Source organism: Bactrocera dorsalis, chromosome 2 (genome assembly GCF_023373825.1).
Source record: "Bactrocera dorsalis isolate Fly_Bdor chromosome 2, ASM2337382v1, whole genome shotgun sequence".
Lineage (NCBI taxonomy): Eukaryota > Metazoa > Arthropoda > Insecta > Diptera > Tephritidae > Bactrocera > Bactrocera dorsalis.
In genome coordinates, this window is record NC_064304.1 from 39,057,026 (window position 1) to 39,079,368 (window position 22,343).

Below are 22,343 nucleotides of genomic sequence, written 5' to 3' on the forward strand. Positions count from 1 at the left end.
AGAAGCAGCCAGTCCAGCAATCAGCCTGATGGGTTTCATAGAGCCAAATGGCCATAATTTCGGATAGTACACAATCGGTTAGTTCGTCGGCTGCTGGCCCGCCCAGCCGGCGCGCCTGTCATCCAGTCATGTTGACAGCGTGTTTTTGCGATGCGTTGTTGTTATTGTTGCGTTGCACAAATTCGCTGCTAATTTAGGGGAAAGTCAAAATTTGCTGTCAACTCTTAAGTGCCGCTTACAAGCTGTATTACTAGCGCACATACATAAGCATAGAGGCATATATGAGTATGGAAGTATGCGTGAGCTTTTCACACACATGCACAGATACACACAAGTATGCAAAAAAAGTATTTTAGTGAATAAAAATCTGGCATTTCAAGCTTTCGAGTGTGCCGTTTTAATGCGCTCGAGTTTATGTAATTGGCTGTATGTAGTTGCCAGATGTTAAAAGGGGTTGCTTAGTGGCGCTAATGTGATTTATTGCCTTTAATGAAAGTCAGTTTTATGTAAATTTAGTTTGTGCCATGCGTGCTGTGCGCAGCACTTGAACTTGCTACAATTGGTATTGTTCCAGTTTGTATATGTATATGTGTGTATTCAAAGCCAAATCTCAGCGAGGACCGCTTATGGATTTCATAATATAAACTAACAATTACCACTGCCATTACAAAAGCAAATATCGAAATTAGCCAACTTCAGTTAAATATTTGAATGTACGCTGCGAAGTAAGCTCTATAAGAAATGAAATGATGAAAGGAAGCTCTATGGATCGTAGCTAATATCTTGGCAAAGCCACGTCTTTTTGACATCAGGTTATAATTCATATGAGCTGCTGGCATAATTCAGCTAATTTTGATATAAATTCTGTTGCAAGTTCAGGTCGCTATAAAAATGAAACTATAGTTTTATATTTCTAAATAAAGTTAGTTGCATTCAATAATGCGTATATTAGGTGACATTTGTCATAATTCTTTTTTCGAAATGTTCACTTTTTGCTTTGACAAACCTCGCCCTCAAACGATGCTAACATTGATCAATAGCAGCACGCACAGGTTCTATTGGTATTGAGGACGTTTCTCGAATCAAAGACAAAATTATTTATTCTCTCCAATTACTCTGTGATTACAAACTGTAGTCCAATGTGGTCAAATCTGGACTTCCAGACCACCCATCAATTGCAGTTAAGAAACCAAAAATATTTCTTTTAAGCCCCTGCTGGGTGGTTTTTGCCTTGTATGCTGGCGTCGAATGTTGCTGGAAGATCCAATGAGTATATTGCTTAAGTGCTTTATCACGCGTTCTAAAGTCTCTTTCTCGAACATTTTTGTCCAGTTTTAACCAACTTTTCACAGAAGTAAAGAAGTTTAACGTCTTCACAATAGACTCAATAACAAACTTGCCTGTCGTTTTTCTTTTTCGCGGTCTGGCGCTAATTGGAAATTCCAGCAAGGTCATTCTATACCTGGTCTTTCCAACGGAATGGAGGTTTTCCTCTTCCTCTGCTTCCCTCGGCGGGTACTGCGTCGTATACTCTCAGAGCCAATACCGTCATATATTTCGTACAGCTCATCATTCCATCGACATAAGCCTTTGACAATGCACATGGATCCGTAAAATTTCCACTTAACCTTTCTCTTAAAAACTCGTAACGCCAACTCATCAGATGTTGTCATCGTACATGCCTCAGCATCAAGCAGGATGGGAATTATGAGCGACTTATGGAGTTTGGTTTGTGTTCGTCGAGAGAGGACTTTACCTTCCAATTGCCTATTTAGTCCGAAGTGGCACCTGTTGACAAGAGTGATTCTGAGCTGGATATCAAGGCTGATATTGTTGTTGGTGTTAATGCTGGTTCCAATATAGACGAAATTATCTACAACTTCAAAGTTATGACTGTCAACAGTGACGTAGAAGCCAAGTCGCGAGTGCGCCGACTGTTTATTTGGAGATATTTTGTCATGCCCTCGTTCACCATCAGACCCATCTGCATTCCCTCCTTATCCAGCCTGGAAAAAGTACAACAAACGACGCGGTTGTTGAGGCCAATGATATCATTATCATCACCATAAGACAGCAGCTATACGCTCTTATAGAAAAAATCTCTGCTTAGTTCTGCAGCTCAAATTTTTTTTTCTCCAGAAGTAAGTTGAAGAAGTCACACGAAAGGGAGTGCGGTTGTCTGAAACCTCGTGTGGTATCGAACGGCACGGGGAGATCTTTCCTGATCCTAACGTAGTTTTTGGTGTTATTCACTTACCAGTCAAGCTCATCTAGTTTTTGCCGAGTTATCAAAGATGTGTGTGGTCTAGCGTTATCCTGATGGAAGACGAAGCCCTTTCTGCTGATCAGTTCTGGCCGTTTTTTTCGATTGCTTGCTTTAACCTCATCAGTTGTTGAAAGTATTATAAAATGTATAAACAATCGTTCAATCAGACTGGATGATTCAGAGTGCATGATTCCTTTCCAATCCCACCAAACACTCAGCATAACCTTTCGAAACGTCAATCCTGGCTTTGTGACCATTCGGTGAGCCTACAATCTCGCCTTTCCAACACTATATAGTATGACACAATGTGATTGTTGGCACTGGATATATTCGACTGCAACGACATCTATTGACAAAATACGAAAAGACTTTTCCGACTATCCAATTTTAAATCTTTTGAAAAGCAATACTTTTTTTTGCCCTCTACTCTATTGTTAATTATCGTAAGCAAGTACAGAACTTATTATTATATATGAGAAATGAAGTCTTACAAACATACAAGTTATAATAAAAAAATTGACTCTTTTTTATACGAAGCAGTGCAGAATGCATTATATGCTTTGTAACAGAATTTATGGCATGGAGAAGTAGTAGTAGGTTTCGAAATCGTAATATCTGTCATATTGGTCGAGAGTTTGTCTTCTTCAATTATTTCTATTAATTGACTTGATACACATTCCAATAGATGAGCATTGCTGTTATCGTCTTATAAGCATTTTAATAATCTTTATATTTCTCTATTTTCCTTTACCGACCTGAACTGTGCCATAAACTTATACTCATACCCTTTGATAGTTAACTTGATTTACTATGATTCACTAATATCATATTTTGATTTTATGTGGCTTTCTGAGAAGCTTGGCTCCACTTTCGACGGCTGGGCAGCCGACGCTTCATTAACTAGTTGTGTAGGTGATTAGTTTTCCCCGACGATTTCATACTCCAGTAAGAAGCATATTGCTACTTTTTGAGTGCTTATGGATGTTCAAATAACCAAGTCTTATTCGTATTTTCATTAAAATGTCATTAACGATTTATAACGTCGAGTTCAGTTATTTAGTATGTCTTTTTATTTGTAAAGCAGTTGAGGCCGTATGTCAGCAATAGCACACCGAATATACGCTTCCAAGGCGTCAATCGTCTCGGGCATATCCACGTAGACAAGTCATCTTACATAAGCTCACGAAAAGTAGTCCAGCGGTGTGAAATCGACGCGAGATGATACGTTCACCAATAGTTTTCTTAAATGAATTAATTTTTTCATTGGCTTTATGGTAGGGTGAGCCGTCTTATCGGAACCAATAGTCGTTCACTACAAAATTATTGTCCAAAGAGCATACCAAACATTACCTTTTGAGGATGTCATGGCGCTTCAACAATCGCTTGCGAATTATGTTCACTCCAAAAGACCAACTCCGAAAAATTTCTTGCTTCATTGAAAACCAAATATTTAAAGAAAAATACCCTGCATTTGTGGCCAGGTCTCCACGTAGTTTGTAATACGGTCAGAAAAGTGTACATAGCTCCTGGGAGCTTTACTCAAACCCTTTGATAGTTAACTTGATTTACTAAGATTCACTAATATTATATTTTGGTTTTATGTGGCTTTCTGAAAAGCTTGGCTCCACTTTCGACGGCTGGGCAGCCGACGCTTCATTAACTAGTTGTGTGGGTGGTTAATTTTTCTCGGTGCTTTCACACTCCTGGGAGAAGCATATTGCTACTTTTTGAGAACTTATGGATTCAAGTAACCAAGTCTTGTTCGTATTTTCATTGGAAAGGTCACCAACGATTTATAACGTGAGTTCAGTTATTTATGTTTTTTATTTTTGTAGCAGTTGAGGCCGTATGCTAGCAATAACACACCGAATATACGCTTCCAAGGCGTCAATCGCCCGGGCTTATCTGCGTAGACAAGTTATCTTACATAACCTCACGAAAAATAGTCCAGCGGTGTGAAATCGACGCGAGATGATACGTTCACCAATAGTTTTATTAAATAAATTAATGGTTTCGTTGGCTTTATGGCATGTTGAGTCGTCTTATTGGAACCAATGGTCGTTCACAACAAAATTTTTGTCCAAAGAGCATACCAAACATTACCTTTTGAGGATGTCATGGCGCTTCAACAATCGCTTGCGAATTATCTTCACTCCAAAAGACCAACTACGAAAAAAGTTTTGCTTCATTGAAAACCAAATATTTAAAGAAAAACACCCTGCATTTGTGGCCAGGTCTCCACGTAGTTTTTAATACGGTCAGAAAAGTGTACATAGCTCCTGGGAGCTTTAGAAATGTCGGTATCTGACACTGTAGGCCTTTAGTGCTCGTTGAGAAGGGTGAAATAAAAAGAATAAGAAGCTAAAGGTGTTCAAAGTTCAGTAAAATATTTTCTTATGAAGTACATTTACACCACTTTCGAGTTTTTCTCCTTCTTAAACGTACGCCTGTATTCTCCTTTCAAACTGTTAACCGCTTAGCCTTTCCCCACTTTTCGATATTTACTACGAAAATGCAAACCTTTCACCATGCCTCTTATCATTTTCAACACAACGGTTAATGTTTCATTTCCAATTATTCGCGACAATTTCATACACTAACATTTCTTGTGTTATCAAAGTCTTATCAGCTGTGTATATTTTCGGAGTTCCTGTGGTGAGTTGCTGGCGCTCTTATACTCTACGCTACGCTCCTGCTAGTGCTCTCTCGCTGGCGCTCTTGCACACTGTCACGCTCTCGGTTGCAACATTTGCGAATTGGAACGAATGCGAATGCCACAGCAGCAGCTGAACGCATTTCCACCACAGCAAATAGAAGCACCACTGCTCAACAGCTACACGTGTTCCAAACACCAAATGTTTCACGCGCAAACACTATCGGCAGGACTCGTATTCGTAGCAACGTTGCACTATTTGGTTCTGGCAAAGAGCTGGCCCGATTTTGTGCAACAAACGAGCGCCGTTACGATTTTGTGGCTGACCAAAGGCGAGTGCAAAAATGTTGCAAACGGAATGCAATGGTGCTTGAAACGGCATGCGTTGGAAACGGACTGTTCGCCTATGTATTGCTGGGTGTAAAAAAACGAATGAATGACTGCTTCAGTTTCGTGTTTGTTGTGCGCTCGTTAGGATGTGCGTCAAAAGGGTCGCGTCCTGTGTGTGTAACGTCGTCGTAGTTGTCGTCGTCGTCCCGCTGTAGTCGTCGTCCTCGTCGTTTTCCATGTCGCGCGCGCGAGTTAAACGCCAGCAAAAGCATCAACTTGCTTGTCAAAATTTTATCATTTATCACAATTACCGTTAAAAAGACGGCTATATAGTGTGTGTTGCTTTTTTGATTGCATGCAAATGCGAGTGATTTTATGCAGCTGAAAGTTATGAAGAAGTAAAGAAATTTTGTGCGAGAAAAGTTAAGAAACGAGGGAAATTTTTTGATAGTGAAAAGTGTTGTGGAAAGTGCGTGATGAACAAAGAAAAGCTGACAAACATTTTTTTATACATAAAAAATTATATATCTTAGTGTTTAAAGCAACGCTTGGTGATAAAAAATAAAAAAAAAAATCTTACACAGAGTGCTTTTAATGTAGTGTACTCTTAGGCGCAAAATAAAATTGCTATTTGTTTGTGCCACAGCTGCAACTTGTGCGCTAGTAAAAAGCCGTAATCCAGCTAAGCAGATGCTATGCAGCCGATAATGAGAAGTATGTGTTGGAAATTGCTGATAAAACTGTGTGTTACAAATTACATACAAATTGCATACTTTAAGGCTTTAGTCATAACTCAACAGTTAAGCATGACCTGCACTAACACAACCTTTTTATTAAAAAATGTATAATTAACACTTTGCTTAAAATTTCAACTATCTACCAAATTTATGACTTAATTGTTGCCTACTTTAAGGCGCTTTGCACTCGATAACACTTTTCTCTGCCGTTTTGGCTTGCATTATGCAGCCATAACATGCTACATGCCTTAAACGAATGGATAGCTGTAATTTTGGGTTTTAAATTTTGCTGCAGTAAATTTTTTCTGCACTACAACAACAGTTACAACCACAATTACAACAACAAATTTGAGTTTTGCCAAGCAAACGCACAAATTTTCTATGCTTACTTGTCTTTAGCGCCAGCTATTGTGTGCATTGCATGCCTAGCGCGTATAAACTTAATTTGCTACGCTTAAGCGCCTAAAATGCTGCTACGAAAAATCACCATTTAATGTAGTTTACGCGTAGCTTGCATGCGAAATGCTTGCTATGGTCGGCAGCACGCCAATCATTTGCTGCTGAAGCATTAGTGCAGTGGGGGAGCAAGTGTTGAGTGAGGGATCCCTATAAAAATATTTGCGTGAAAAAATAAAGCGCATTAAAAAGAAGAAAAATTCCAAAAAAAAACAAGAAAATTTTCTTAATGCAAAATACAGTTAGTGCGGGCGTGACCTAAGCCAACGGCGGTTGTACAACAAAAAAAATTCAAAAAAAAATCTACACAAAATATCCACAACAAAAACAAACAATAGCGGCATTACAAAACTCTGCAGCACAACGGCACAATAAAATGGCAATCTTTTCGCCTTGATAGTCGCCATAGAATGGCAGGCAGCGCACTTTACGCTCATTTTTTCGGCGGCAACATCTGTCCGCAACATTGTTTGGCGCGCACACTTTCCTTTAACGGCTCTTCCGCTTGCCACTTATTTTGCTATTTACCAAATGCGTTCTGCTACTGCCGCTCCTTTCTTTGCAATGCCACGATTGCTTGCGCGCCGAAAAATGGTTGCCTCACGAAATTGTTAATAAAAGCTGCCAGAGTTTTGCACTTTTCCGCCATTTTCCATTTTATTACATTTCATTATTTTGATTGTTTCACCCGCTTCTGCTGCTTTTGCCACTTAGATCTGCCATTTCTTCGGTTTTTGCTTTTGAGCGTCTGCAGTATTTTGCTCTTCGCAAAGAAAGTGCTCGTGCAACACTCCGCGCGCATAACGCCCGCTCAATCACTGCTTCAGTAGCTTCATGCAACCACAGCCGTTTCATATTTAACATATTTTGTGGATTATATAACTGTCTGCAGCCGCTTTAAGTTGCAATTTCAACAGCAATAACGGTTTTTTCGCTAACAACAACAACAAAGCTGCCTTTACTACAACAAAAATCTTTGTTTCGAACAACTGTAAAAACATTATATTTTTGTGAATAACAGTATTTTCGCCAACAACAACAACAACAGCGATTTGTCAGCAACAACAACAATCTTTTTTTGATCAACAGTAAAAAAATATATTTTGGTGAATAACGGTATTTTTCCAACAGCAACAAAAAAAATTATAATTTTGATACAACAGCAACAATAATGTTTCTTACAACAACATTTCGACAACAACACAGAAATTTTTTCCAACAACAACAACAACAGCGTACCTCCTTTAACGCCAAACAAACGCTCCTCTGTGGTTGTGGCATGTGGCGTGTGGTGTGCGGCAAGTGGCATATGCCTCACTCGAGGTTTAAGTTTCAATTTGTTATATGCCACTCACTTGATGGCGCGCTGTCTGAACGCCGTTCCTCTCATGCACTGTGTGCGCCCTGCCACGCTGGTTGCCTCTACACGCCTCAAAGCCTGCTAAATTGGCCTTGCTGCCGGCTGCCCGACTGCCTGCCTGTTTGTCTGTCTGCCTTCACGACTAGCTTCCTGCCCGTCTCGCTGACGACCTCCTTGCTCCACTCCTTGTCTGTCTGTCCGTGTGTCTTCCAGTTTGACTGTCTACTTGCCTAGTTGTCTACTGGGGCTGCTCGCACTTACTTGCACTCGCACTCTTTCCCGTTGCACTTCACAATTTTATTTGCCTTCTGCCGCGCTCCAGCCCACCGCTTTGCCACCGCCTGACAGCTTTGCTGCTGTTTAAAGCATTTCATTCATTACATTTGTCTGGCATTTTTTGTTCTAGCTTCAGCTAGCTATGTTTTCATTATTGTTTTGGCGTGTTGTTGTTGTTGTTGCCTGGCATTTGTTTCGCCCTCAGCTTGTTTTGCATTTGACCCAAATTCGGCAGAATTTCCATTTCGGTTTACTGCCAGTGGAATTGCAGTCAACATTTGGCAACGCTGCGGCTCGTCTTTATGCGAGGCACACACACCCGTACTTACACACACGCACACATGGACTTTTAGCTGCACGCCTACATGCACATAGCTGCGGCGTGGCGTAGCATACATTTAGGCGTCTCTCATTTAATGTCTCTGTGTTCGCGTGCCGCTGCTGCTCGCCGTCTGCCTTTATGCCTAATAATGTGCTAAACTCGTTGCCACACATTTAAATTGTTGTGGCAGGCAAGTGAAGAGGGCAGCGGAAGTGAAAAAGAAATGCCAAAAAATTCAAAAAAACGAAATTGTGCAAAAAATAAGTGAATTTAAAGGAGATCACTACCTGCTACTGAACTGTAAATGAAAATGAAAGCATTGTCTATGTAATTGTGTGCTTGTATGTGAGTTTGTGTGTGGCAATGATGGCAGCGGAAATGGAAATGGCGCAATAAAAATGAGAATGCTTAAAAGCATGGAAATAATAGTGCCACTAAACGATTTGCGGGCTGTTCTCCTCTTTGTTTTGACATATTTTATTTAAAATAATTTTTATTATTTTCTATTTTTATTTTTATTAATTTCTTAATTTTTTTATTTTTTAAAATTAATTTTTTTTTGTAATTTCTTTTATCTAAAGTTATTATTTTAATTTTTTTTAATTAGTTTTTAATATTTCAATTTAATTGAATTTTATTTTTTTTAATTATTATTTATTTTTTAATTTTCTTTTTTTATTTTATTGAAATAATTTTTTTATTTAAACTTATATTTTATTTAATTTTTTTTTTCTACTTTTAATCTTTTGCTTTTCCACTACCCACCCATCTCTCATGCTTGGCTTACCCTTCAGCCAGTTCTGTCTGCTGTCTGCATTTGCTAATTTCGCTTCCCTCCACTCTCACCTTCACTAGGCGCGCCTTGCCACGTCAGCTGGGTTACCTCAATGTTTACTGTGCTGTGGTCATGCTTTTAGGCTATTATTGTTATTTTGTTGTTATTGTTGCTGTTATTGTGCTTCATTCTTGCCGTTTTTTGGCTTGTAACTGTATTGTTGCATTGCGGTTTTACGACGGCCGCGGCTGCAAGTCGTAAATATTACTCACAGTAATTGCCAACAAAAGTGTCGGCGTTCGAGATTTCTCTATGCAAAGCAATTCTGCGCTTCACTCAAACGTTCGTCTGCTCCGCGTAGGCAGGAAAAAGTGCCAAACATTCAATATTTTTTATTTTTGTGTACTTTTTCGGACAAGCAGGAAAGTGGAACTAAAAAAATGTATTGTAAATAATAAGCCTTTGTCGGTTTAGCGTTTTTATGGCCAGTTTTGAAAGGTTTTGCTTAAATTAGTTTCTCCCACCCACAATGAGTTAGCGAAAAAAGTGGTGTTTCCTTAGCAATACGCTAAATGTTAATGTAATTGTATTTGTGCAACAAATGTTTGCATAGCGCAACCTTTAAGTCGGCTGCTGGTTTGAGCAAAGGCTTAAAATGTTTATTTAAAACGAAAAAACTTTGTATGACTGATATTAAAGGAAAACTTTTGGTTTCAGCTAACGAAGTCATGTGTCTCAAGATATATCACTTTGTTATCTTTCCTATACTTTTCCGCATTGCTTGACGTTAGAAAATATTTTTTAAAATATAAAATAAATATTATACTTGCTAAATAATTGTATTTATTTTATGATTTTTGTGTTGAAACTGAGACAGCAACTCGTTTTCACTCACAGCAATTATACCAACTTATTGTGAATGTTAATGTTTTCGCCAATTTTTATAGTCAACTTTTTCCATTTGGTCCACTATTTAATCAATTTAAACTATTTCACAAGTATTCAGTATATGTTGCCTACCTTTAGGCTCACACTTACTCGTATTGTCTACCTTTAGGCTCATTCTTTCCATTTGCTTTGATAGTTCACTTACGAACTTAAAAGCAAACCTTTCGAATATATTTTAAATACTTCGCCTACTTTTAAGCTTTCACTTAGAAGTTGAATTTTTTACTCAGCTTTTACTCTTTTCGAAAAATTTCAGACTACGTTGCCTACCTTTAGGCTTGAACATTTATTTAGCTTTTAGTGTCTTTCATTAATTTTCCTTATATGGTCTAAACACACATAATTTATTATTTAATATTTCGAGAATATTCAAAACGTCACTTACATTTTTATTTTGCCCACTTTTAGGCTTTCTTAAAAAATGTAAATATATAGAAAATAGTGAACATACATATGTTGCCTACTTTTAGGTGCTAAAGAACCTTAATATTGGACTATGTGACTGCAAAAGTTATTAACAAATTGAGTGCTTAATCTTTAAACAATGTGAGCAAACTAGAAATAAAACCTGGACACGTGCGCAGATAGGTTTACGAACTAATAGATTTCTGAAAATTTTCCAATTAGTTAAAAATTTGTGATGTTTACCTCTACAATACATTATTTGGCTGCGGCTATCTTCAGCATAAGAATATCGCGAAGTTTCCAAAATTTTTCTTAGACAGATTAAATACAACTCATAGATGGGAAAAATGTTCAATAATGACCTACTTATATATGATCATCAGATCGAGGTTTATAGACTGTTTTGGAATTATGTAAAATGAGAAATAAAATAAATAGGACTACTACTATAAATATACCATACATGCAGAAACGACTGTGAGAAAGGCAAGGGAGATACGCTGGAACACCGCTTAGATATATAGCTAGGTGTTTTGTGGTTCAAAGCTCTAGAATAAATATCTAAAATAGAACAGCCTGCCTTTATCTATAAATGTAATATGCAAAACAAATAATATATTGCATGGAATTATGCTGAGATTTCAACGATATTTTACTTAAAAAAATGAGATTTGGACGATATTTTCTTTAAGAGAAAAAACTATAAAATTTTGGTTACTAAAAAGGCAAATTGCCATAGCTTTTCTAACCGCAGCGATAATAACATTATTCAACAAAACTAAAGCAAGAATTAGCGACTGATATTCCAAGAGATCGTGGGGTATTTGAGGTGTTCTGATTGCGAATTTGAGCTCATTTTCTATCAGATACAGAAATTTTTGTCACTTTAGTAAATGTTTGTTGTATGACACCTATACCCCTTAAATATGTTACTACATACATATGTTACGACACAAAAATCCTACGTGTTATGAAATTTTTACGATCCTTTTCAGTTTAAGCCACCCAAATTTAGCAAGAAACAGTTTCCAACATCACATTCGCAAAGTTACTGTAAACCAGTGTTATTATATACATAGATGAAAATATTCGACAAAAACGAGATTTTGTTTAAATGGTCACAAGGCTTGGTTGCCTGCTTTTTCGGCTACAAGGTCTAAAGCTCCAAGTGTAAACATTAAAAAGTTTTTTTTTTTTAATTTTTTTTTAATAAAGTTGGATTATCTTCTTAAATATACAAGAAACGAAGTATTTTCTCAGATGCACTACCCAAAATATACACCTTTTCTGCTTTAGTGAAAAAAAAAAAAACAAATTAAAATTTTTTAAATTTCGAGTTTCTCTTTTGTTACTTAAGGCCTTAGTCTTAGTTGTAGTTTGTGTCTGTTGCAAGCAGAAGACAAATAACTTCTGAGGGGTGCTGCTTTTGAAATGAAACTACCATTTAGTTAACAGACCTTTGGTTAATTTTAACAATATTATTGAGAAGATGTTAAGTAAGATTGACGTTTGAATTTTCTAAAACCATAAATTACCCATTGAATTGCTGTCAATTTGTGACGTGCTATTGGTGGCGAAGGTTTCTGCGTTATGCTCAGTTTGTATGCTCTAAAATAAAATAAATTATATTTATTTGCTTTCTTTTCGTATATAATGAAGTGTAAAAATCAATAGTTTTGCATGTCTTACAATTCTGATTCGAATGCCGTTCTGAGGAATCTAACAAAATTATGTTATTCTTTATGGAAATAATCACATTTAAGAATAGGTTAGGTTTCGCGGCTATATTTTGCAAAGCCAGAATATTCCAATAGCTGGTAGTTATGCATTAATAAAACGCCTTAAAGCTTTGTATTTGAAGAAGCTCACTTACTTGAGTTACTTTTGGCTTTCATATATATAAGAAATAATTTTTATTTGTATTCTAATTTTTGCTTTTGTATTTTTTTTTTTTAATTTTAAAATGATAAATAAATAAATATTTAATTAAATGGTTTGGTATACAGTTAAACCCCCTTTGGCGGATATAATTGCTTGGAGGTTTTCAAGACATTGGGTTGAAATTTCCTGTTCCCATCTTTTAAGTATTTTGTTCAGTTCTGTCTTTGAGCTTTGTGCGTGTTGAGTTACTTTCTTTTTCATGGCATACCAAAGATTCTCGATCGGATTCAAATCGGGTGAATTTCGTGGCCATGCCATATGTGATATCCCAAGGTCTGCTAATATTCTCTGAACTCCGCCCATTTCAAATGAGCAAGCCTCATTGTTTTCGTTCCGCTGGGTTCCGCGTTTAACCGCTGGGTTCCGCGCATACAAACCACACTTCTGCAAACTTCTCTGTACTGCTCTCGCACTTATTGCCACATTGTATGGCTGCTCTAAGTCTTGTCTTATCTCTATAGAGTTTTTACAGCGATTCTTTAAAGACATTCTATGGATAGTATCCTTTTTTCGAGGAGATGTCTTTCTCCTAGGGTTAATGCTACTGTAACGCTCCAAACTATGGTCCTGATTAATTTATTTAGAAAATTGATTACTGTTGGATGGCTACACATATTTTTCTCGCTATCTCGCGACCCGACATTCCTTCTAACGCCCAAAAAATAATCATTTTTTATCACGCGTTAATTGCTTATATTTAGCGCACATTTTTAAAGACGTTCTGCTTACAGTAAGATTTCTTACAAGCTATGTATTCAAATATTTGTCAACATTTCACACTGCAATGACAAATAAACGTTCTTGCACGGATCACAACAAAAAATTATTCAATTTTGAACATAACCGTTACAATTACATCTAATATCTTTATATTCGTAAAAACATCCACTGGTAAGGTTTTTGTGGCTACAGAGTAGTTTCCTTCAATATAGTAAATTACAAGCTGTATCTTCTTAGTTTTTACGAGGCAAACAAAGTTACAAATTTATTCAAGTGTGATTGTAGAAATTTTAATGCTTTTCAATACATTTTTTTGTTCCAATAATTGCCATATTCAAAGCACTGCTATTACCCACTACTACCACCCATCTGAAACTATAACATTTGCCCATCTCTCTTGTAATTTGTGGATACCATTCCAGAAAAACTGCGCTGGCTTGCATACCCTGTTTGCATAACCTGTTCTGTTGGGAACCATATGCTAGTGAGAGCATTCTGTATCGGCCAAAACAAAAGCTAGTCAGTAGAGCTAAAGTCTGGGCTATAAGGTGCACTAGAAAAATTTTCCAGACGTTGTGTGTCGTTTTTTGCAAGTCATTCAGCTATTTTGGTAAGAGTATATGGCAGAATTGACCCGCTTCATACCCAAAACATTGACCGAAATTTGTTGAGTCAATTGATTAGATTTAGTCAGACCAGTGCTTTCTCTCAGATGCCAACACTACGATTTTATTTTTAAGCACTGTTTCCTTGACTTCTTCAACTTGATGAGTTGCTGCCGATAGCTTTGACAATTAGTGGTTCATTTAGTTCAGGAAGCTCATAAAACAGCAAGCAATTCTGATCTCACCAAACATAGAGCCTTACCGTGGCGTCATGAATTGATTTTTTGAAGTAATGAATTCATTGTTCTTCACAAGTCACAGTCCAATGTAAAATGGACTTCCTTTTGTAGAATTTAAGCAGCATTTACGACAGGAATAATATTAAATATAAATATTAAAAATAATATTAAAAATAAATTTTATGACTTAAAATGGTCTATTTAATGCAGTTTGTGACTATTTTGTAAACTTAATAACAGATTATTGACATAACGTGCCACATAATAGAAATCACGTAAATGTTGCACGACACACTACTGGGGCCTCAAGTATGATATTTGCCAAACTATAAATAGAAATAGAAAGCAGCAACAAGCGGTCACTTTCAGCATGAAAATCTCCTCCTTTAAGTATAAAAAGAAGAAGAACCAGCAGCAGCAGGAAGAGTCGAGAGGTTTGTGTTGAAGGAGTGAAGTGTTTGTGTTAGTGAAGACGAATGCTCCTCCACCATAGCCAACATGTGGTCAAATCACGGTAAACTACTTGCAATTTCTAGCATTTTAAAATTTGTGGCACGTGCTCAAATTGTAAACTTGAGGCAAACAATAAATTTACAGCTGCAGAAGTAAAACCGCAGCAATACATGCCGAGAGCATTCTGATGAAGTGAAATAAAATGAAACATAAATAAACTATAATAGAAAAGTATAAATAGTATATACGTATGTACTAAGGTATATAAATATGTTAACAAAGCAAAATATCGATTTCTTACAAACAAACATGGCTGTAACGGTAAAAATAATGTGCTCAAAATTTTCCTGCGCCAGTATGGCCAGCGGCTTTCACTTTATTTAATTTAATTTTGAGCGCTTTTCTTTAACTTCCTTCATGTATTGTTGTTGCTCTTTGGCTGTGCAACATTTTAAGGGCCCACTACTTGCCACAAACCGACATACTTGCCATAATGGCGAGCATAAGTCGCAGCACAACAATGAAATGGCTGCGCGTTAAGTGGCAAGGCGGCCACTGAGTCGCAACCGCAGAGCCACACAGCCCATTGGAGGCAAGCAGCTTGGCGTTGTGGCAGCGGCAGTAACAGCGCCTGAGCAGCGATAATACGGCATTGTTGCAGAAACACAACTCGACAATAATAAAAAGCTCATACTTGTAATAACAAGCAAAGCCAAGTGACCTCCAGAGGAAACTTTAAATGTAATGGCCAAGAAAGCGGCACTGACAACAACAACAAAAACACCAAGAGTAAGAGTACAGCAATAACAAAAATTGAAAACGCAGACGAACTTAAGCGATTCAAAAGGCGAAAAGCTGGCTGGCGGTGTGTTAGTGCTCAAGTCTACCTGTGTGTGTTTAACTGTGTATGTGTGAGTGCTTATTCACATATAGATTTGTTTGTCCGTGCTTTAGCAATAAGCTTGCTTGGCATAAGCCACAGCTTTAAGGCATTTAAATGCAGTTACCTTTCAAGAGGAAATTCATTTTCACTCCAAAGTCGCGCGAATCAGCCATTGTTGTTGTTGTGCGTTTGTGCTGCAAGGTGCTGCCACAGCGATAATAATACTCATAATAATAATAAGCGCTGCGACAACTATCCAAAGCTACACTAGCGCACACATAAGCACCTATTTGTATTTGTTAGTGTGTATGTGTGTTGCAAGTGCTGTGTGAGTAAATAAATGTGATCCCATCACATAATCCACTATTAGAACGTGTGTGTTGCATGTTGAATGAGGTGGAAAAAAATTTATATTGCCCGCTTTTGCTTTGGCTGTGTAAAAGTACAGTGTGTGAGTGAACGCGAAATTGGATGTGCCTCGCAGTTAGCGTAGGGAAAGCATAGTTTTAGGCTTCATACTCTAAAGTTTAATTGATTTCAAGTTTAATAGACAATTTTACTCAGAGAGTGTGTGATTTTTTGTTAATTATATCTATAAGATATATTTATATATTTAATTCAGAGATTATTCCAAAATTGAGCCTTTTTCGTCTTTTTCAAATATTTTTAAAATTTTTTAGTGAAAGATTGTTCGTATAAAGCAAATTTTACTGTATATTATATAAGCAACTTTGACGGGAAAAAACTTGGTCAGTCTTGGCTTTGATGCATACAGTACGAAGAAATTATTCGAAAAACTTCCATAATTTATATCTCTATATGGCTAAATCGACGTTTTCCTGGGTGTAAAACAAAACCAATTTTCGTCGTAAGGAAAAAATAAGAGTTTCCGTCTTTCGAAGTTAACTTTCAAAGCCTAAGTGTTTACCTCTTCGATTTTCCTAATAGAACTTATTTAAAAAATTAATATTACTTATGTCAGCACTTTATATCTCCGAATATTTTCAAAAAAATAAAAACTTTATATATCTAAAATACTGACTCGACAACGAAATCTTTTAGCAACTGACATTGAAGCTCATCGAAAATTTTGAAATTCAACTTATTGGAAAAATGTTTATTACTTATCTTAAATATTTATCTCTTCGAAATTAAAAAAAAAAAAATAAAAAATTGTATGCGAAAAATTTCGAATATCTTAAAAAAAATCTTTTTTCGAAAATGCTGACTCGACTTCGAAATCTTGTAAAAATTATTATTTGAGCTTGTTAGAAATTTTTGAAATCAAACTTATTGAAAAAATAATATTACTAGCTCCTTATATTTTCGAAAATCTTCGAAAAAAATAAACATTTTATATTTCAAAAATACTGAATCGAACAACTACCATTTAAGCTTGTTCGAAATTTTCGAAATTGAAATATATCATCGAAAATCTTAAAAAAAAAAAAAAGAAATTGTATTTGAAAAATGCTGACTCGACTTTGAAATCTTGTAGCAACTGACATATAAGCTTGTCCAAAAAATTCGAAGTTAAACATTTTGCAAAAATGTATGTATGTATATTACTTATCTTAGAAATCTATGTCATCGAAAGTGTTTGAAAAAAAGTATTATAGGTCGAAAATGCTGACTCGACTTTAAAATTTTATTGAAAAACTCGTCTCGGTTCTGAAACTTTGTAGTGGGTGGCATTTAAAAATGTTCGAAGTTTTCGAAATTGAACATATAGAAAAAACGAATATTACTGATGTCAGTTCATTATGTTTTCAAAAAAAAAAAAATAATAATTAAAAATATATTTCAAAAATGCTGACTCGACTTTTAAAGCTTCTAACAACGGTCATAAAAGGCCGATAATTTTTATGCCCCACCTCCTCAAAATAAGTGAAAAAAAATAGACATGAACTTTTTTTATTTTTCACGAACTTCAATACTGTAATTAAAATTGCTTTTCCATTGAGCTCAATTTTAACCTTCGATGCAAATATTTCAATTTCTGTTATTATTTTTTATGCTTTGTGAATTTTCAGTTAAAAAAAATTACATTAATCAGTCTCAAAGCGGCCCAAAAGTCTTAGCGAATAATTTCAGTTCTTTCCAACCTCTTTTTCGAATGAAGATAATTAAGTGAGAACTTACGAAGACTATAGCATTCCTCACATAAGCAGCAACTATGCCGCCCAATCCTCAAATTTACAATTTCTTTCAACTTTAAGCGTTCGAACTGCTTTTTCTTTGGCACTAAAACTGTGGCTAGGTCTTGACCGCTTCTGCTTCCATTGTCCACCCATTGTTTTTGAATCGAAGGAGCTTTTCGCTGCAGCATCATATTCCAAGATAAAGATCATCTTTCATGTGAAGGAGAGCTCATTCGTTGAATTTTTATCGTTCCATCTTACGAAGAACAGTTCTATCGAATGCTCTAAGTGCTCTCTCATTTCGGTGCATTATCATCCATGTTTCTCCGGTGTATAATAATACGAAAGAGCGGAACTTGAAACTAAATAGGTATTTCAAGATAGAAATGTCTTGAATCACGGTATGTGACGGAATTGAGCCACTCCTGTTACTTCTGCCATCTAAAAATTTTGCAATTTAAATTTAAAAAATAAATAATGAAATCGCTCACTTAATGCTCTTTCACTGTGTAAGAGGAACATCGTCCTCGGTTATTATAGAATCATTCAATGAAGCGAATTTCTCAGTTTCGAAAGTAGAAAAATGTCACAGTGCTCCTAATTTCAATCTGGTGGCTGAGTAATGACTCTCGTTTCGTATTTGGCTAAAAACTCGGTCACAAACATGTTACACTGTGACAGCACTTTATCGTGGTGAAAAATCCATGAATTTTCTGCTCACAATTATGGCCGTTTACCATGAATTTCTTCCCGTAGATGTCTCCAACTGGCCAATTAGTATTTCTTATTGACCGTTTGCCCTTTATGAAGAAATTTACGCTCAAATACTCAGTGGTAATAAAAGCATACGCTGAACAATGACTTGAATTTGAACTCAACGTCTTTTCTGCAAATGATGCAGGACTTTTGGTTAAAATTTATAGCAGAATTGACACGCTTCATACCCAAAATATTAACCAACATTTGTTAAGTCGATTGATTAGTGATGTTCAGACCATTTCCTTTCTCTCAGATGCCAACACGCAATTCAAGCAACGTTTTTTTTGACTTTTTCGTTGTGTTTAACAAAGATGTCACTTATATACGCATATTCGTGATAAAGCTGACTCCACAAAATAGTTCTGCAACATAATCAAGCACTCCGTGGTTGTGATTACATTCGAAAAAATATATAAATTAGCCTTGAAGTGAACAAAGCTATTGCACTCAGACTTCTCAAAAACAACAACAATATTTTCACTGAAAAATAAGAAATGCGTTCTTAATCCATTATTTTAGCGTCTATGCCACTGTGCGCCCCACCCATCCGAAAGTACGGCGTTATTTCGGACGCATTCGCGGTGCTTCAAGTTGATGGCACGCGAAGTTGGCGTGTGCAATGAGATTTTAAAAGAAAAGTATAACTCACCCACACACACACGCACTCACACACATGCCACGAAAATTATGTAAGTGCAAATATGTTTGCGAAACGTGCAACAGACAAATGTGAATTGTCAGTGCAAAGTTTGGCCGGGCAGCGCTGGGCGATTCAAGAAAGGCAAACACACACATACAAACACACGTGCAAATACATATGCATCAATATACGGTTACAATGGCGGCAAGTAGCACACCTACGAGTGCGAGTGGCACGCTCTATAACCGAATGTGCTTGTGTTGCATGCATTTCGCTATATATGCATGTGTGTGCGCGTGCTTGTGGCAAGGTGTGTGGGGTGCTGCGCTTGTTTGCTGCACGAACAGTTGCAGCATCAACTTCAATTGCTTTGCGACGTGTGACGCATAATAGTGTTGCAAGCTGCCACATACACCTACACACATGCGCCTTCATTTATGACTCTTATTATTGTTATTGTTATTGTTAGTACCGTTATTTCTTTCTATTCAATTCCATAACATTTATGTATTTGCTTAGAATTAGGTTTACGAGTATTTCAACGTGTCGTTGTTGGTATTTTTGCTGATGTTGCTCTTGTTGTTGTTGTTGTTGCAAAACTGTTTCATTAAATTTTGTGTTGTCACTCGTAGTTTTTACATTGTTTGCACTGTATGCTTTTTTCGGTTGTTGCACACGAAGGCGGTCATGCAACATGACAAAACATTTGCTGCAACATATGCTGCAAGTTGGTACGCAACAATGCAAAAACAAAATATAAACATAAATTTATATAGATGTATGAAAATGTGCAACAACAACAACAACTAACTGTAGTTGCTGTTAGCTGGTGGCTAAGCAAATACTTATGACATAGTGTAAACTTGCAACAACAGTGGCTATGTCACTAGCACACTGGTCACAAGCGCCATACGCACACACATACCCACATATACTCGCAAACGTCCTGGGGGCAATCACCAAAGGCAAAAAAAACCTGCCACTTTTTGTTGTTATTTACTTGCTTATATTTTTGCACTTGCAACATGGCAAAATAGTGTTTTGCTTGCGCGCACAACTGCTTGTGTGCATGTGTGTATCACATATACGGCATTCTAGTGCATTTATTTGTGTGTGCATAGTTCGTGCAACAATGATTTTTTCGTTGCTGCAACATTTGTCTGTTTGCTTACTTGCTACAGCTGCTCAAGTATTGCAGTCTTTGCTGCTACTATTGTTGTTGCGCTTGTTTACTGTTGTTGTGTTTGTTGTTGTCGTTGCTGCTGCTTGAACCTCTTCTTGTAAACACGCCTTAAAATCTGCTTTTCATTTTTTTCGTCTTCACCATTTCTTTGTTGCTATTGTTGCACCATAACTAAATTACATGGCGTTGGCTCAGTTTGTTTGTTCGTTCGCTCGTTCATTCGTTCGTTTGTTTTTGTTATTGCTTTTGCTGTTAACAGCAGCCTTAAAATTGCTCATAAGCAGCAGCAGCAGCATCGTCATCAGCTGCAACACTTCCACCATTATTGCCACTGACTATTATTGTGATCACAATCATTTTTGTCAACAACGTCCATTGTTGGTTGCATGCAACATCGTGCAAAATTGTCCGGTTTGTGTTTGCTTTGAAATTCTTCCCACTGCGCCGAGCTTCTTTCGGTTTCGAGCAAATTTTGTTTTGTGTTGCTTTAAATTAAATCTGTGGCAACCACGCTCTTTTAATATGTTGCGATTCTACTTAGCGATGATTAGTTGCTTTGAGTTGCTGTGCGTGTGGTCTTAGCTTCAAAATATTAAATTAGTTTTGGTGGCTTAAAATTTGAAATCTTCTGAGAAAGTTTCTTTGTGGCAAAGATTTGTCTTTGTGGTTATGTTTTTTGGCCAACAAAAATATTTTTATTAACTTTTATACTTCAATATAACTTAACTTATGTATATCCGAAAGTATCAGTTTTTACCGAAAATATCGGTTATTGAGTGAGATATATAGGGGGATCCATTTCGAGATTCGAAAGAACATTCTTCAGCATTTATTTTTTGTTAACTGTGGCTACGTCTAAGATGGTCTTGTAACTGGGAATGAAATACGTGATGTTTTGCTTCAAGACCTGAATCGAATCGACGATTCTATTGGCAAACCACACCAAACCATTACTTTTTCTGTACAAAATGACAGATCTTGAATCTCTTCAGGTTGATGTTTGTCAAAATTCGGCAATTTGCTTATTTTCATACTAATTGAGTCAGAAATGGGCTTCATCACTGAACAAAATTTGGCCCCTGAACTTCAGTTTTTGCATAAGTTGTATTTTGAACGCTTTCAATTTAAGATCTCGACCTAAAATGCGCCAAGTCATTTCACACGTCATTCCGAGTTGCTACGAACGGCACCGAATCATGTATATTCTCTGCTACGGCTGCCATATTTTCTTTACTGCGTGCTGGACGTGGTCTGTTCCGTCGAATATTTTCTAATAATGTATGCTGGGTCTCAAGATGGATGATGGTGTTGCGAATAGTAAGCTCAGCCGATTATATTGATTGTAAGTTGAGCGAATCACTCGAAACAGATTCTATACAGAACGTGAATTTTCGTAATGAAATTAACTGATTTGTGAACATTGCTTACACGTAAGTCTTTCCACGTTGAAATGCCAAATAATACTGAACAAAAGCATATTGCAACTTGACACGAATCACGCATGATCTGTCCGAAAAAGGTTATTGAAAAAGTACAGCTACTTGGATTACACATTATAAAGAAAATTTGGAGAGAATCATCACCTGATAGTAATATGTCTGTGTGTTATAAATGCGTTGAATAAGGTCAATACTTCCCTTAGTTCCCTTAGTCCCCATATACCATATGAAGGTTTTTGAACTTCTGTGTGACTTTATATACCATATACGTACAAGTATGTCGGCCATCATATGAGTTATTTTCATAAAATTGAGCGTTGACCTGTTTTAGTTATAACAATGTATCTTTGTGCCTAAAATTGATAAAATTAGGCGAAAACTTTACCTAGCTCGTATATAGCTAATATCAGAATTTTCGAACATCAGGCTGACTTTACTCCAAATCATTGGTTATTGTATGTGAGGTACCTTAAGGAAACCCAGAGAACAATTTTTGGCAAAGATAAATAAAATCTTGTCAATACATATTTTTAAAATTATTTTTCAGAGACACAAAGCCGCTATTGTGTCATATTTCTGTATTATTATAGTTTACTCCAAGATCGATCTTTTGTTTTAAACCCGCTTTCAAAGAAATAGTATCCACCTTTCTCTCCCGTTAAGCATATGGCCGAATGCTGGGAAACCGTGAACCGTTTTTAGTTTCAGGATTAGGGCTTTTCGCCGTTAATACTAAAAAGACTATAACTATAACTCATATCATGGATTCGTCCTACTCTAAAGTTACTTTTCTCTAGAGTAGTAGTAGTAGA

General features: G+C 36.6%; 1 protein-coding gene across 6 annotated transcripts in view; it reads left to right on the plus strand.

Annotated features, from left to right (window-relative positions):
- The first annotated feature begins 5,375 nt into the window (after positions 1-5,375).
- LOC105222126 (tyrosine-protein phosphatase 99A) overlaps positions 5,376-22,343 on the plus strand; it is a 508,627-nt gene continuing 491,659 nt past the window's right edge. For 3 of the 6 annotated variants that reach the window (XM_049450359.1, XM_049450360.1, XM_049450355.1), the window contains exon 1: positions 5,376-5,963. The gene's annotated coding sequence lies outside the window, so the exon portion shown is untranslated. The remainder of the gene's footprint in view (positions 5,964-22,343) is intronic. The other 3 variants (XM_049450352.1, XM_049450354.1, XM_049450353.1) reach the window with 1 other exon arrangement.